The sequence below is a fragment of the Eschrichtius robustus genome, chromosome 2 (genome assembly GCF_028021215.1).
Source record: "Eschrichtius robustus isolate mEscRob2 chromosome 2, mEscRob2.pri, whole genome shotgun sequence".
NCBI classification, from domain to species: Eukaryota; Metazoa; Chordata; class Mammalia; order Artiodactyla; family Eschrichtiidae; genus Eschrichtius; species Eschrichtius robustus.
The window spans coordinates 159,118,463-159,136,815 of NC_090825.1; the positions used below are offsets into that span (position 1 = coordinate 159,118,463).

Here is an 18,353-nt window from a genome sequence, read left to right on the forward strand (position 1 = left end):
TAAATTATTATTTATTTATTTTATTTTTGGCTGTGTTAGGTCTTCATTTCTGTGCGAGGGCCTTCTCTAGTTGCGGTGAGCGGGGGCCACTCTTCATCGCGGTGCGCGAGCCTCTCACTGTCGCGGCCTCTCTTGTCGAGGAGCACAAGCTCCAGACGCGCAGGCTCAGTAGTTGTGGCTCACAGGCTTAGTTGCTCCGTGGCATGTGGGATCTTCCCAGACCAGGGCTCGAACCCGTGTCCCCTGCATTGGCAGGCAGATTCTCAACCACTGCGCCACCAGGGAAGCCCACAAGGACTATTTTGAGAGGAAGGGCTAAATGGAAGGCCCTGGAGCTCTCCCTAACGGCCAAATGAAAAAATAATACTTCCATCTCATTACAGGGATTAGCGCCACCATCAAAGATTTGAAAGATTCAGGGTGATTCCCACTATATCAACATTACCTCTTCAGTTTGGCCAGAACAGAGGATAGATGGTATTCTTTCCCATTCATTTATTTTCATTGTGGTAAAATTTGTGTAATATAAAACTTATTGTCTTAACCATTTCTAAATGTACAGTTCATTGGTATTAAGTACATTCATATTGTTGTGCAACCATCACCACCGTCTATCTCCAGAACACTTTTCTTCTTGTAAAACTGAAACTTTGTACTCATTAAATAATAACTCCCCATTCTCCTGTCCCTTCAGCCCTTTGCAACCACCATTCTACTTAAAAAAACCTTCCCCTTTTCCCTACATCTCAGCCTCTGGTAGCCACTATTCTACTCTCCGTTATTATGAGTTTACCTTTTTTTTTTTTTTAATATTCCACATATAAGTGAGCTCATGCAATATTTATCTTTTTGCGACTGGCTTGTTTCACTTAAAATGTCCTCTAGTTTCATCCGTGTTGTTGCAAATGGCAGGATTTCCTTCTTTTTTAAGGCTGAATAATATTCCTTTATATTTATATTTTATATATATATACTTTTTGTATATTCCTCATATATATTCCTATATATATTGTAGATATTTATATATTCCTTTATATACATATACATATATACAGATATCTATCCATCTATATCACATTTTCTTTATCCATTCATACATCAACAGAGAAGATCTATCTATCTATCCATCTATCTATCTGTCTATATCACATTTTCTTTATCCATTCATACATCAACAGAGAAGATAGGGCTTCCCTGGTGGCACAGTGGTTAAGAATCCGCCTGCCAATGCAGGGGACACGGGTTCGAACCCTGGTCCGGGAAGATCCCACATGCTGTGGAGCAACTAAGCCCATGCACCACAACTACTGAGCCTGTGCTCTAGAGCCCACAAGCCACAACTACTGTGCCCGCGTGCTACAACTACTGAAGCCCTTGCGCCTAGAGCCCGTGCTCTGCAACAAGAGAAGACACTTCAATGAGAAGCCCATGCACCGCAACAAAGAGTAGCCCCCGCTCGCCACAACTAGAGAAAGCCCGCGTGCTGCAACGAAGACCCAATGCAGCCAAAAATAAATAAATAAAATAAATAAATTTATAAAAGCAATAGTAAAAAAAAAACAAAAAACAAAGCCAGAGAAGATAGATGGTCTTAAATCATGACCGAGCATTATGATAAACTCATTCTGGTAGGGAACCCAACTGAGGGACTTTTTCAGAGTGGTCGTTCTTGGAGGAGACCAGTGCAATTGTTGGCCCACAATTATAGGTCTGATCAATGCTTTTTTAAAAAAAAATATTTACTTGTTTATATGGCTGTGCCAGGTCTTAGCTGCGGCACGTGGGATCTTCGTTGCTACGTGTGGGATCTTTGTTGCAGCATATGGGATCTAGTTCCCTGACCAGGGGTTGAACCTGGGCACCCTGCATTGGGAGCACGGAGTCTTAACCACTGGACCACCAGGGAAGACCCTAGTCAATGCTATTTATTCTATACCAAACCTCAGGAAAAGTTTGTGTTCCTCTGGCAGGGGCAGCAGTAGACCTTTACTGTCTTGCTTCAGGGGTATGTCACTCTCTGGACACACTCAGTTTACAGGAATTTTTGACCAAATCACCATTTCAGTGGATATCAGGCTAATCTACTGTGATGCTGATGACAATATCCTGAAGGACCTTGAGAACAGGAAGTAGCAGATACCCTAGATGATTTGGTAAGCATGATGTGTGTGCCAGAGGGCAGATAATAAATCCCACGAATATATAGGGGCCTATCTACTCAGTGAACTATCTAGGGTTCTGGGGTGTGTTTTGATATTCTGCACCAAATAAAGGACAAGCTGCTGAACATCACACTCCTGACCACTAAGAAAGCGGTACCGTACTTGGTGCGCTTCTTTACTTGGGTATAAAATATACCATATTTAGGTATATTATTTTTACCTATTACTGGGTCACTTGAAAGCTATCAACTTTAAGGGGGACCATACAAGGAGAGAAGGTTTTCTTACTGGATCAGGCTGCAAAGTAGGTAGTTCTGCCTTTGGCCCTTATATTCGGGCATTGGCTTTTGGAGCAAAGTTACGACCTCGTTCAACAGTTGTTTTCCTTCTGAGAAATATCTCCTGGCTTGCTTCCGGGGTGTGTGGAAATTGGATGCCTGACCATGGCATAGCAGGTGACCACGTGACCTGAGCTACCATGTTATCTAATCTACCTAGTCATAGAATTAGGGGTGGCTAGCAGTACTCCATCATGAAGAAGAAGCGACATATACGGCCTGGGTCCAGCAGGCCCTAAAGGCACAAGCAGGTTGCCTGAGCAAGTTGTTTACATTCCTCTCCTTCTACTGATGTTCATGGTCTCCTGGAGAGTTGTTTGTGATGGGTTGACTAAGTAAGAATAACCTAAAGCCCTGTTTATAAACGGCTTTGCACATTATGTTGGCTCCGTCCAGAAATGGATTGTTGGGGTCTTCCAGTCTTCCTCCGAGAAGGCCTGAGGGACCTGGAAAAGGGAAGTGTGCCCAAAGGCCCCAAAGTAAAGATGCACTGATTCCTAGCCGTTGGATAATGGTTTAGTCTGTTGGTCAGGGACTTGGAAGGAACCAGACTGAAGGCTTAGTGACAAGAAGTTTTGAGGAAGGTAAATGTGGATAGACTGCCCAGAATGGCTTCAGAGCATAGGGTTATTAGTGTACCAGATGAACATTCACCAAAGGGTCTCACTACAGAAGAACTTCTTAAGAGCCTGGTGGGCAGTTTGGCTCCTTCTGTGGCTATCAGGCAGTCTCCTTCCCTAGCCATCTCAGGACTTGCTCTATGGGTTTATGAGAAAACTGGCCCAGTATTACGGACTGCTCCCTCCCACAGCTGGCCTACTCTTTGTGCTGAACCCAATTTGCAAGCCTCAGGGAACCAGCCTGAGCCCCCAGGTGGAGCCTTACTTTGAGGGAACCAGCCAGCTATCTCGTGGCAGGGAGATTACATTGGACTCTGTATTAGTCAGGGTTGGCTAACTGCTGTAACAACTGACCCCAACATGTCAGGGGGTTAATACCATAATAGCTTAGTTCTTGTTCATGTCACAAATCAATGCTGGATGAAGGGGACTTTGCTTCATGCAGTCATTCAGGGGTCCACTCCCTCTCTGTCGTGTGGCTCCGCCCTCATCCAGGTTCTCTCCATTCAACGAGAGGATGGTAAAGAAGATAGAGCGAGGGTTGCCTGGGCTGTTTTTATGAGCAATACCTAGTAATGACTATACATCACTTTCACTCACATTCTGTTGGGGAGATTTCAGCCACATGGCTCCACCTGACTGTAATCTTTACTTCCCACTCCTTCCCCTCTCCCCAGGCAACCACTGATCTGCTTTCTGTCTCATGAATGTTCTACATTTTCATACAGTATGCACTCTGTTTTGCCTGACTTCTTTCCCTCAGCATAATTATTTTGCAATTTATCCATTTTGTAGTGTGTATCCATAGCTCATTCCTTCTTAATACCGAGTGGTATTCCATTGTAAGGAAGTACCACAGTTTGTTTATCCATTCAGTATTGATGAATAGTCATGACAGACCTTTCTCATACATTTAATTAACTTATTATGCTGCTCTGAGAACTGGAAGAAAATATTTTTAAAGCATGTATGCAAGGTACTAAAATCACATCTCTTGCAACTGCTTACATTTATATATTTTTTTAACATGCTAACCCTAAAATGTGTGAGAGCAAGGCCAGCTTCATGGATGTACAACCTGCACACCCACTCAGGGTCCCTTATTCGGAAGGGCTCTGAGCTTGGCTTAACTTTCTGCCATCACCTTCTTGAAATTCTCTCTCTCTCTCTTTTTTTTTTTTTTGGCCGTGCTGTGCAGCATGGAGGATCGACCCTGTGACCCCTGAGGTGGAAGCACGGAGTCTTAACCACTGGACCGCCAGGGAAGTCCTTTGAAATTCTTAATAATGTTTGAGCAAGGGGCTCACATTCTCATTTTGTACCAGGCACTCCAGTTTATGTAGCTGGTCCTGAATGAGAGGGTGTGTAGTTTTTAAAACTGTTTTTTCGGGGGCATGAAGCAAAAGTTTGAAGGCCACTGGCCTCGACTGTCAAGTCTGTAAGAGCTTGGGCTTTTGAAACACAGCATCCAGGATGGTTTGCAAGTTCTCCTACCTTCCACTCTGTGATCTACTTTACTCCTACTGCAAGGCAACAGTTACAGAACTAACTGCTTGAGTGGTGAGGAGGGAAGGGGAAACTATAAGGGTGATGCAAACCAGATTACCAAATCAGCATAGTGTCCCATCTGCACAGGTGAGGTTGGGCACTATAGGCCTCACACAGCTAATTGAGGGTTTTACCCTTTCCCTGGGGTTGTGTTTAAGGCCCTGGAGTCTTATCTAGTACTCAGCTGTGAGTGAGTGTGTATGTGTATGTGAGAGAGAGAGTGAGAGTGAGTGTGTGTGTGTACAGGTGTATCTGGTTCTCAAGGTCATCCATCCACACAGGCGTTCATGGAGATGTCATTTGTCCCCAGTGGCTGCTGCTGAGAACTGGCTGTTCTCACTCACATGTCTACTAGAGACCCCAGCTCTCTTCCTGCCTCGTGAGAATCTTGGTGAGGTTACCTAAGGTTCTTTTTGCCTAGATGTGCCCCAGAGCCATCTCCATGCCCGGTTTTGCTGTTTCCCAGGACAACCTTCCCCTCTATTTTGGATTCTTTGCTCCTTCCTCCGGCCTCTCTCTGTGCTCTCATTGCTTCCCTCCATCCTCCTCTTCTTTACTTCTGTGATAGGGGAGAGCCAAATCTGACTACATGTTGGATCTGTTTCTTTTACTTTAACCTTTGCTTTCCGCTGCTTTTGTTCACTAAAAGGATACTGTCTATACATAATGGCCTAATAATGCCTCGGGGAACCCTGCCCCTCTGCCTGAATGTTAAACTAAAGTGCCTTTGTTCAGGGAAGCATCCTCACCCTGTCCACCTGTGGATGGCTGCAAGTAAGAAGAAATTAACACATCCCCTCCCGGAGGCTGGCCATTCCAGGGAATATTTACAAAGCGTATGGCCTTTTTACTATACTTCCTCATCTCCTCCCCCCGCCCCACCCCCCGCACCCCTGCCCCGTTCTGTAAAAGCAACGGGCATTCAAACCCCATAAGATAGTTTTTTGGAGAATTTAGTTGGCCATCTTCTCAGTCTGCCGGCTTTCCGAATAAAGTCGTACTCCTTGCCTCAACACCTTGTCTCCCGATTATTGGCCTGTCGTCTGTCGTGCGGCGAGCAGAGTGAGCTTGGACTCAGTGACACTTCCATTTCTCCAGACCACTGAAATCCTCCTTTTGGGGTATCTGGAGGAAGCCCCAGTAGATAGCACTGTCTTCTTTTTTTTTAATATTTATTTATTTATTTATTTTGTTGCACCGGCTCTTAGTTGTGGCAGGCGGGCTCCTTAGTTGCGGCTCACTGGCTCCTTAGTTGCGGCTTGCAGGCTCCTTAATTGCAGCAGGTAGGCTCCTTAGTTGTGGCATGCATGTGGGATCTAGTCCCCTGACCAGGGATCGAACCTGGGCCCTCTGCATTGGGAGTGTGGAGTCTTAACCACTGCGCCACCAGGGAAGTCCCAATGGCACTGTCTTCTTGACTAGAGTTCTCTACATACTGGAAAATGAAGCAAAGGAGAGGCAGGTGGAGGCTGAATATTACCTTATTACTGACAAGGACCAGGGAAGAGCATTTGCTCGATGTGGGCAACTGAACCCCCAGCCCCCAGTCATGGCAGTGCTAGAATGAGTGGACCTCCCTTCCAGAGCCCCTGGAGGGGTGGTGGATGTGGCAGATCCTAAGAGGAAGAAGGGCAGAGCTGAGCAGAGCATGTACCATGTTCTTCCCAAGTACACTAATCAGATGAGTTCTCTCTCCCAGAAGCAGAAGTTTCCTGTCAGTGGAACCTCTTCACCCTGGACCAATTCTTCCTCTCCTCTCCTCTCCTCTTTCTCTTGAAGTTTCTTAAAACTTTTCAGGGACTTCCCTGGTGATGCAGTGGTTAAGAATCCGCCTGCCAATGCAGGGGACACAGGTTTGATCCCTGGTCCAGGAAGATTCCACATGCTGCAGAGCAACTAAGCCCATGCGCCACAACTACTGAGCCTGCACTCTAGAGCCCGCGAGCCACAACTACTGAGCCCGTGTGCCACAGCTACTGAAGCCCGTGTGCCTAGAGCCCATGCTCCGTAACAAGAGAAGCCACCGCCATGAGAAGCCCACGCACCACAACAAAGAGTATCTCCCGCTCACCGCAACTAGAGAAAAGCCTGCACACAGAGACGAAGACCCAATGCAGTCAAATATAAATTAATTAATTAATTTAAAAAAACCCTTTTCAGCTGTGGCTGACACTTCTCTCCTTTGCCCTGAGTCCTTGTTGAAACCAAATCCAGAAATACTTAAAAAAAATCTTTTTAAAATAAAAATTTTAAAAATAGACAAATGTAGACAGAATTCTATAATGAGTCCCCTTGCAGTCATCACCCAGCTTCCACAATAATCAACTCATGGCCAATCTTGATTTATCTATAAATTTTACCTTCTCCCCCCCACCCCAGCTCCTGTGTTATTTGAAACAAGTCCAATGTATCACACCGAAAAGACTCTTATTTTCTGCCCTGTCACATTCCACCCCTGAGGAGCAATGAGCACAGAATGGACTAGCTATTTGAAACGGGGTCGGAGTGAATTACTAGGGGAAAAGAAGTGGTAACATTATAAAGACACTCTCCTGCCACAGTAGTTAGGCTGTTTCCATTTTCCTTGCCACAGTTGAGGTTCAAGGACTTATCATTTGTCTCTGGCAACAACCTTGTTCTTAGTTTCCTTGCTTTTCTCCCTCTGGATTACTAGTGTTTCTTCATGTGACCACCTGCATCAGAATCCCTCGGAAAACTTGTTAAAATGCAGATCCTGGGCCCCTCTCCAGCCCTGCTGAATCAGATTTTTTAAAAAAATTTATTTAATTTATTTATTTTTGGCTGTGTTGGATCTTCATTGCTGCGCACGGGCTTTCTCTAGTTGCAGCGAGCGGGGGCTACTCTTCCTTGTGGTGCGCCAGCTTCTCATTGCGGTGGCTTCTCTTGTTGCAGAGCATGGGCTCTAGGCGGGTGGGCTTCAATAGTTGTGTCACGCGGGCTCAGTAGTTGTGGCTCGCGGGCTCTAGAGCACAGGCTCAGTAGTTGTGGCACACGGGCTTAGTTGCTCTGCGGCATGTGGGATCTTCCCGGAGCAGGGATTGAACCCGTGTCCCCTGCATTGGCAGGCAGATTCTCAACCATTGTGCCACAAGGGAAGTCCCTGAATCAGACTTTTGAGTGTGGTTCCAGGTGTTTTTTTACAGGGAACCCAGAATGATTCTGATGTGCACTGATGTTGAGAACTGCTGTCCCAATCTAGCCTCCATGCTGTCCCCAGATAGTCTTCAAACACCAAGTCTGACCATGTCACCCCCCACTTAGGACAACCAGGAGGCCCCCCCAACAGGATAAGTTCCAGGTTAAGGCCTGGTACTTAGGGCCCTTCAAGAGCTGGCCTTTGCGTGCAGCAGCCTCGTTCCCCACCACTCTCTCCCTGAACCCTGGGTTTCAACCCTATCATACAATCTTGATGTGCTCAACACTGCATTCTCTCCCTTACCCCTACAGGGTTTGATAAACTTGTTCTGATTATTCAAGGACCGGGCCAGGCCAGTGTCTCTTCTTCTTGGAAGCCATCTGTGACTCATTCCTCTGTACATTGTGGTAGAAAAGCTGGGGATTCAGATAGACTCAGGTGTCCATCTAAGCTCTACCACTTACTGGCTATGTGACCTTAGGAATGTCCTCGATTGCTTTGGGTCTCAGTCTCACCATCTAGAGAATGGGGATGAAAGCAGTATCTCATGGGACTGTGAGACATAAATGGAGACCTTGGCACAGTAGGGAGGCAAAACTTTACCTCTGTCCTCTTAGAATCTCTGGCTGGTTCCAAGAATTAAATTGACCTAGGACAGATTAATAGAAGAAGAGCATATAGATCTTTACATGGGAGTCCCCACAGGAAAAACAAAGATCCAGAGAAGTGGCCAGGCCTAAGTGTTTATATAGTAGGCTGGACAAAGAGAGACAATTGTGGAAAAGTAACTAAAATACATGGGGAGGGACTTCCCTGGTGGTCCAGTGGTTAAGACTCCACACTTCCACTGCAGGGGGCAAGGGTTTGATCCCTGGTTGGGAAACTAAGATCCTGCATGCCATGTGGCACGGCCAAAAAAGAAAAAATGGGGAGACTAAAGATGAGTTATTTTAATAAGGTCTGTTTGTGCAGATTTCTCTTGGTCTCAACTTCCCATCTCTGGTGATAAGAATCTTTCCTCCTGGTACAGAGAGAGCATCTTTCACAAATTTTGTCTCCTGTTTTCAGGAAGAAAAGCGGAGGTCAGAGTACCCTTCACGTACCTGCTATTTCTTCAAGAGCCTTTAGCTCAATAATTCTTATGCCAAAGTGGCGTATTTGGGATGGCATATTTGGGATGGCATATTCTGCCACCTTTCAGCACAGTGCCTGGCACATACAGTAGGGTGTTCATAAACAAGAGCTCCCAAACAAGGCCCTGGCCAAGAGACGGTTAAAGACCAGAGCATCTCAGATCACTCTGATATTTAATGGAGCCCATGCTGTCAGAATTCAGCTAATGCAATGATTTATCATGATAATAACTATGAGGGCATCATAACAATGAGATCATCACTGCTCATTGGCCAATATTAGCTCCATCACAGGGCACTCTGACGCCAGTTTTGTCCCCTTGGGCCCTCTGCCACCTTAGAGTGACTTTTCTAGTAAGTATTATAATGTTGTAACCCAGGGTTTTATTAATTTTCCATTCCAAAATGGCATTTGAGAAATTATAAGGTGTGTGTGTATATCACATTTTCTTTATCCATTCATCTGTTGATGGGACACATAGTTTGTTACCATGTCCTGGATTTACTGTAAATAATGCTGCAATAAACATGGGGGTGCAGATATCTTTTTAAGATAGTGATCTTGTTTGCTTCGGATGAACACCTAGAAGTGGGATTGCTGGATCATATGGTAGTTCTATGTTTAATTTTCTGAGGAACCTCCATGATGTTTTCTGTAGTGGGTGCACCAACTTACATTCCCACCAACAATGCACAAGGGTTTCCTTTTCTCCACATCCTCTCCAGCATTTGCTACTTCTTGAGAATGAAAATTCTGTGGGAGAGATGGGCATAACCCTGATAAGTTCATTCTCTAGTTGGGCATTCTTTGTCTTGGGTCATCATTTCAAAACCTTGTAAAGATTTCTTCCTTGATCTTGTCCTTGTATCCTTGAGAACTATTTTGTTTAGCTTAGTTTGCCTAGAGTTAGGAGGTTGTATCTGGCTCTGATGGGTGCTTGTTGGCCTTTGGCCAAGCTTCAGAGAAATAAAGTTACACATGAGCCATCCTTATGGACCATTCGGTTCCATGGGCTCTTTTAAAAAAGGGCTTCTTCCTGGTCAAACCCTTAACCTGCTGAATGCTTTCTCACCACAACACCACCAACTTGTACTTAGCTTTCTGACTGCTACAATTTCACCAGTGACAATTTGGAATTGCAGTGGCCACTTTGGGGGGCTTTTGACATTGAAAAGATTGTTCATTTAAGAGACACCTTCGAGCAAAAAACAAACTCTCATGAAGAGATTGTCTTGTTTGTTGAAAAGAGAGATCATTTTATTTAATGTAGGATGAACTCCATGCCTCCATTTCCATACCTCAGGGATTAGTAAATGTGGGCTTTCTAATTGTAAGGCTTGAGAAATTTGTCAAAGGCCCAAGTTACTCTCTAAACCAGCTGTAATGTGGTTTCTTCTGTTTTTCTGTTTCTAAAGTTCTTCCCTTCCCTTGCAGAGGAAACATAAGTAGTCTTTTAAAATAACAATTTCAGATTGGTCTAAAGCCAGCTGCTTCTCACTTTTTCTGTTCCTCTCTCTTATTCTCTCAGTAAACTTAAAGAATACCATTAAAACAAAATACAAAACAAAACAAGACATTCGGTTGTTATGTGCACACTCTAGAACTATCTAGTCCAAATAAATAGTAAAAGTTGTCTAAAACAAAGTTATTCAACTGTGTTTTTTATGTGTGTAGACACTCGAAAGTCTATGTGCATAATAGCCTTTGTTAAAAGATAAGAAGAAGCTTTAATTCCAAGATAAAAGAGCTCTGGGCATGATTGAGAGTCTTGGAAAAGTAGTTTACCATATAAAAATAATGTAAACACAATATTCTGGTTTGTACATGACCAGGGTTAAATTTCTCATGATTTAAACTTTCTAAATTTCCTGATTCATTTTATGAGTTAGGTAAGTTACCACTGTTTCCATAACCTGTTTAAAATGAAAGATATGTATATAGTTTTATTTCACTAAATGAAATTATAATGTTGGATGTCTTTTTTTATTGTGGTAAAATATACATAACATAAAATTTTACCACTGTAACCATTTTTAAGTGTACAGTTTTGTGGTACTAAGTACATTCACAACCTTATGCAATCGTCACCACCATCCATCTCCAGAACTTTTCTTCATCCCAAACTGAAACTCTGTACCCATTAAACACTCATTCATCATTCTCCCCTTCCCCCAGCCCCTGGGAATCATTGTCCTACCTTCTGTATCTATGAATTTGGCTATTCTAGGTACCTCATGTAAGTGGAATTATACAATATTTGTCCTTTTGTGTCTGGCTTATTTCACTGAGCATAATGTCCTCAAGGTTCATCCATGTTGCAGTGAATGTCAGAATTTTCTTGTTTTTGAGGCTGAATAATATTCCATTGTATGTATATGCTACAGTTTGCATATTTATTCAAACCTGATGGACATTTGGGTTTTTTCCACCTTTTGGCTATTGGGAGTAATGCTGCTATGAACATTGGTGTACAATATCTGCTCAAGTCCCTGCTTTCATTTCTTTTGTGTATATACCCAGAAGTAGAATTGTTGGGTCATAACGGTAATTCTACATTTAATTTTTTGAAGAACTGCCATACCATTTTCCACAGCAGTTGCATACATTCCCACCAGCAAAGCACAATAGTTCCAATTTCTCTGCTTATTTGTATATCTTCTTTGGAGAAATGTATATTCAAGTTCTTTGTCTATTTAAAAATCAGGTTGTTTGTTTTTTTGTCATTGATTTGTAGGAGTTCCTTATATATTCTGGATGTTAATCCATTATCAGATATATATAATTTTAAAATATTTTCTCCCATTCCATGATTTGCCTCTTTACTCTGTTGATTTTGTCTATTGATGAAAAAATTTTTTTAATTTTTAAGTAGTTCTATTTATATAGTTTTTCCTTAGCTGACTGTGCTTTTGGTGTCACATCCAAGAAATCATTGCCAAATCCAAAGTTGTGAAGCTTTTCCCCAATGTTTTGTTCTAAGAGTTTTATGGTTTTAGCTCTTATATTTAGGTCTTTGATCCACTAAAAAATAATTAGCTTCTTTAATTTACGTTATTAAAATTTTACTTTATTTAGTTTTTAGTCATGGTAAAAAAACATAAAATTTACCATCTTAATGATTTTTAAAAATATATCATTTTTTTTTATTTTTAATTTTTTTTGGCCATGCCGTGCAGCTGTGGGATCTTAGTTCCCCCACCAGGAATTGAACCCACGCCCTCGGCAGTGAAAGTGTGGAGTCCTAACCATGGGACTGCCAGGGGATTCCCCATCTTAATGATTTTTTTTTTTTTAAAAAGATTTATTTATTTATTTAATTTATTATTTTTGGCTGCATCAGGACTTAGTTGCGGCACATGGGCACTTCGTTTTGGTGCGCAGGCTTCTCTTTAGTTGTGGCGTGTGGGTTTTCTCTTCCCTAGTTGTGGCACGCAGGCTCCAGGGCGTGTGGGCTCTGTGGTTTGCGGCCCGCAGGCTTTCTAGTTGAGGCGCGCAAGCTCAGTAGTCGTGGCACGCGGGCTTAGCTGCCCAGCGGCATGTGGGATCTTAGTTCCCTGACCAGGGATCGAAGCTGCGTCCCCTGCATTGTAAGGCAGATTCTTTACCACTGGACCACCAGGGAAGTCCCTCTTGATGATTTTTAAGTGTACTGTTTAGTAGTGTGAAGTACAGTATATTCACATTGTTGTGCAACTGATCTCTAGAATTTTTCATCTTGCAAAACTGAAGCGCTATACCATTAAACAGTAACTCCCCATTTTCTCCTCCCCACCAGCCCCTGGCAACTACCATTCTACTTTCTGTGCCTATGAATTTGACTACTCTAGATATCTCACACAACTGAGAGGCATCACACAGTATATGTCTTTTTGTGACTGGCTTATTTCACTTAGCACAATGTCTTTAAGCTTCACCCATGTTGTAGCATGTGATATGATTTCCTTCCTTTTTTAAGGCTGAATAATATTCCATGGTATGTATACATCGTATTTTATTTATCCATCCATTCAATGAACACTTGGGTTGCTTCCACCCCTTGGCTATAGTGAATAATGCTGCTATTTTGAACGTGGGTATGCAAATATCTCTTTGAGATTCTGCTTTCAATTATTTTTGATATACAGCAGTAGGATTGCCAAATCAATATGGTAATTCTATTTTTAGTTTTTGAGGAACTGCCATACCATTTTCCATAGTGTTGTGCTGTTTTACTTTCCCACCAACAATGCACAAGAGTTCTAATTTCTCCACATCCTTGTCAACACTTGTTTTCTGTTTTGTTTTGTTTTGATAGTAGCCATTCCAATGGGTGTGAGATGATGTCTCATTGTGGGTTTTTTTCCTTTTAAACAGGCTTTATTTTTTGGAGGAGTTTTAGGTTCACACCAAAATCGAGCAGAAAATGCACCGAGTTCCTGTAAACCCTCTGTCCCCACACAGGACAGCCTCATCCACTTTCAACATTCTGCACCAAAGTGGTACATTTGTGACAATCGATGAATCTTAAATCATTATCACCCAAAGTCCATAGTTTCATTAGTGTTCATTCTTGGTGTTGTACATTGTATGGGTTTTGATAAATGTAGAATGACATGTATCCATCATTATATTATCATACAGAATAATTTCACTGCCCTGAATATCCTCTATGCTCAGCCTATTCATCCCTCCTACCCTCCCCTCCTAACCCCTGTAACCACTAATCTTTTTACTGTTTCCATAGTTTTGCCTTTTTTAGAATGTCATATAGTTGGAATTGGAGAGCAGAATAGACCACCCCAAGAAATCATCCTTATTGTCAGAGATAGGGAATTCAAGGCTGAGAAGGCTCTATAAACAAATTTTGTTACTTTTCATTAATTTGCTACCCCAAGTCCAAACCCCCTTGTTTTGTCAAATCTTCACAAGTAATTGTTTCTTTGTCTAAAAGGTTAAGAAGCAGCCTGCTTTGGTCACTTCTTTGAGTCTCACATTTCTTCAAGCACTCATATGTACAAATTAAATTTTTCTCCTGTTAATCTGTCTTATGTCTAATTATTAAACCAGCCACGAAACCTAGAGGGGAAGAAAGGAAAAGTTTTCCTCCCCTACAGAATAATACAGTATGCAGCCTTTTAAGATTGGCTTCTTTCACTTAGTAATATACTTTTAGAAAAAAAAAATATTTATTTATTTTGGTTGCTCTGGGTCTTAGTTGCGGCATGCGGGATCTTCGTTGCGGCATGCATGTGGGATCTAGTTCCCCAAGCAGGGATCGAACCCAGGCCCTCTGCGTTGGGAGCGCAGAGTCTTACCCACTGGACCACCAGGGAAGTCTCTTAGTAATATACTTTTAAGGATCCTCCATGTCTTTTCACGGCTTAATAGTTCTTTTTTTTTTAGTGCTGAATAATATTCCATAGTTTGGATATACCACAGTTTTTTTTATTCATTCACCTACTGAAGGACATCTTGATTGCTTCCAAGTTTTGGTAATTATGAATAAGTCTGCTATAAACATTCATGTGCATGTTTTCGTGTGGACATAAGTTTTCAACTCATTTGTGTAAATACTAAAGAGCATGATAGCTGAATTATATGCTAAGAGTATGTTTAGTTTCGTAAGAAGCTGCCAGTCTTCCAAAGTGACTGCATCATTTTGCATTTTCACCACCAATGAATGAGGACTCCTGTTGCTCTACATCCTCACCAGCATTTGGTGTTGTCAGTGTTCTGGATTTTGACGAATCTAATAGGTGTGTAGTGGTATCTCATTGTTGCTTTAATGTGCATTTCCCTATGACATGATGTGGAACATCTTTTCAGATGCATGTTTACCATTTGTATATCTTCTTTGGCAAATTGTCTATTCAGGTCTTTGGCCCATTTTTAAGTTGGATTGTTAGTTTTCTATTGTTGACTTTTAAGAATTCTTTGTATATTTTGGATAACAATCCTTTATCAATATGTCTTTTGCAAATATTCTCTCCCTGTCTGTGGCCTGTCTTCCCATTCTGACAGTGTCTTTTGCAGAGCAGAGGTTTTTAATATTAATTAAAATGAAATTATTATCCATTATTTATTTCATGGATCATAACTTTAGTGTTGTCTCTTATAAGTCATTGCCATATCCAAGGTCATCTAGTTTGTCTCCTGTGTTATCCTCTAGGAGTTTTATAGCTTTGTTGTTTTACATTTAGGTCTGAGATCCATTTTGAGTAAATTTTTGTGGAGGGTGTAAAGTCTGTGTCTAGATTCATTTTTTAAAATATTTTTTAAAAATTTTATTTTATTTTTGGCTGTGTTGGGTCTTCGTTGCTGTGTGCAGGTTTTCTCTAGTTGCAGCGAGCAGGGGCTACTCTTCGTTGCAGTGTGCGGGCTTCTCATTGTGGTGGCTTCTCTTGTTGTGGAGCATGGGCTCTAGGTGTGTGGGCTTCAGTTGTTGTGGTGCGTGGGCTCAGTAGTTGTGGCTCGTGGGCTCTAGAGCACAGACTCGGTAGTTGTGGCACATGGGCTTAGTTGCTCTGCAGCATGTGGGATCTTCCTGGACCAGGGATCAAACCTGTGTCCCCTGCATTGGCAGGTGGATTCTTAACCACTGCGCCACAAAGGAAGTCCCTAGATTCATTTATTTTGCATGTGATGTCCAGCTGTTCCAGCACCATTTGTTGAAAAGACTCTCTTTTCTCCATTGTATTGTCTTCACTCCTTTGTCAAAGATCAGTTGACTACATTTATGTGGGTCTATTTCTGGGCTTTCTGCTCTGTTCTGTTACTCTATTTGTCTATTCTTCTACCAATACCACACTGTCTTGATGACTGTAGCTTTACAGTAAATCTTGAAGTTGGGTAGTTGTTCTCTTCCTTCAATATTGTGTTGGCTATTTTTTTCCCAGTTACTTCATTTTTACTAGTTCACATTTTCAGCAGACAAATCATGGTGCAAACAGGGTCTTTTAGCCTTCCATAGAAACTTTAGAATCAGTTTATTAAAGTCCATAAATTAATTTGTTGGGATTTTTATTGGGATTGTGTTGAATCACAATCAAGTTTGGAAGAACTGACATTGTTACAGTATTGTATCTTCCTATCCATGAATATGGAGTATCTTTCCATTTATTTAGTTCTCCTTTGATTTCCTTCATAAGAGTTTTGTAGATTTTTCTCATATAAGTCTCGTACATATTTTGTTAGATTCATACCTACTTCATTTTTGGGGGTGCTAATGTAAATGATACTAGATTTTTTCTTTTCTTTTTATTGAACTATAGTTGATTTACAATGTTGTGTTAATTTCTGCTGTATAGCAAAGTGATTCAGTTATACATATACATACATTCTTTTTTATATTCTTTTTCATTATGGTTTATCACAGGATGTTGAATATAGTGCCCTGTGCTATAAAGTAAGACTTTGTTGTTTATCCATTCTATAAATACTAGTTTGCAGCTGCTAACCCGGAGCTCCCACTCCATCCCTCCCCCACACCCCTCCCCCCTTGGCAACCACAAGTCTGTTCTCTATGTCTGTGAATCTGTTTCTGTTTCATAGATAAGTTCATTTGTGCCGTATTTTAGATTCCACAATGATACTATATTTTTAATTTCAAATTCCACTTTTTCATTGTAAGAAAACAATTGACTTTTGAATATCCATCTTGTATCCTGCAACCTTGTATCCTGCAACCAGGATCACTTATTAGTTCCAGGAGGTTTTTGTTTTTTTTTTAATGTTGATTCTTTCAGATTTTCTACATAGATGATCAAAGTTTGTTTGATCATGGGGTAGCCAACCTTGGAGAGCTGAGCATGAGGTGGGGTGCTGGGCTGGTGGGCTGGTCCCGGGCTCCCTGGGTCAGGCTCCTGACCCCACTTCCACACGGAGGCATTTCTCAGGACAACTGGCACAAGGGCTGCAAGACTGGGGGCAAGAGAAAGCCCTACCACAGAAGTGGAAGTATGAGCTGGGACACCCCGCTGCCAACACCAAGAGTGGCCCCCGCCGCATACACACAGTCCGGGTGTGAGGAGGTGACAAGAAGTACCGGGCCCTGAGGCTGGACGTGGGGAGCTTCTCCTGGGGCTCAGAGTGTTGTACACACAAGACAAGGATCACTGATGTTGTCTATAATGCATCCAACAACGAACTGGTCCATACTAAGACCCTGGTGAAGAACTGCATTGTGCTCATTGACAGCACACGTACCAACAGTGGTACGAGTCTCACTATACACTGCCCCTGGGCCGCAAGAAGGGGGCCAGGCTGACTCCTGAGGAGGAATAGATTTTAAACAAAAAATGATCAAAATAAAAATTCAGAAGAAATATGATGAAAGGAAAAAGAATGCCAAAATCAGCAGTCTTCTAGAGGAGCAGTTCCAGCAGGGCACGTTTCTTGCATGCATCGCTTCAAGACCAGGCCAGTGTGGCAGACCAGATGGTTATGTGCTAGAGGGAAAGGAGCTGGAGTTCTATCTGAGGAAAATCAAGGCCCAGAAAGGCAAATAAATCCTCTTCCCTCCTATCTTAGCTCATGTAATAAAGGTGTTTATTGTACTAAAAAAACAAAAAATTGTTTGATCACAGAAAGTTTTATTTCTTCCTTCTCAATCTGTATATTTTTATTTCCTTTTCTTGTCTTATCATATTAGCTAGGTTTTCAGCATGATGTTGAAAAACAGCAGTGAGAGGGGACATCCTTGCCTCATTTCTGATCTTAGCAGGAAATCTTTGAGTTTCTCACCACTAGGTATGATGTTAGCTGTAGGTTTTTTGTAGATCGTCTTTATCAAGTTGAGAAAGTTCCTCTCTATTCCTAGTTTGCTGAGAGTTTTTTTTTAATAAATTTATTTATTTATTTTTGGCTGCGTTGGGTCTTTGTTGCTGTGCATGGGCTTTCTCTAGTTGCGACGAGTGGGGGCTACTCTTCATTGCAATGCACAGGCTTCTCATTGCGGTGGCTTCTCTTGTTGTGGAGCATGGGCTCTAGGTGCGCAGGCTCAGTAGTTGTGGCACACAGGCTTAGTTGCTCTACGGCATGTGGGATCTTCCCGGACCAGGGCTCGAACCCATATCCCCTTCATTGACAGGCAGATTCTTAATCACTGGGCCACCAGGGAAGCCCACCAAACATTTATTAATAGTTCTAAACCTTTTGTTTCTCTGTAAAAGGAAACCGATGTTCAGTAATTAATGTATCAGTATCTTATTTTATTTGGTAATGACCTAGTTATTCAATAAACTTCCATCATTTAACTTAATTTAGCACAACTCTAAATTTTCATGTTGTCGAACATTTGGAGAGGTTTTTTTTTTTTGGCTGCAACCCCACGCGGCACGTGGGATCTTAGTTCCCAGGCCAGGGATCGAGCCTGTGACCACTGCGGTGGAAGTGTGGAGTCTTAACCACTGGACCA

General features: G+C 42.2%; 1 pseudogene; it reads left to right on the forward strand.

Moving 5' to 3' along the window:
• Positions 1-16,746: 16,746 nt before the first annotated feature.
• Positions 16,747-17,476, forward strand: LOC137758993 (small ribosomal subunit protein eS8 pseudogene; annotated as a pseudogene).
• The last annotated feature ends 877 nt before the right edge of the window (positions 17,477-18,353 follow it).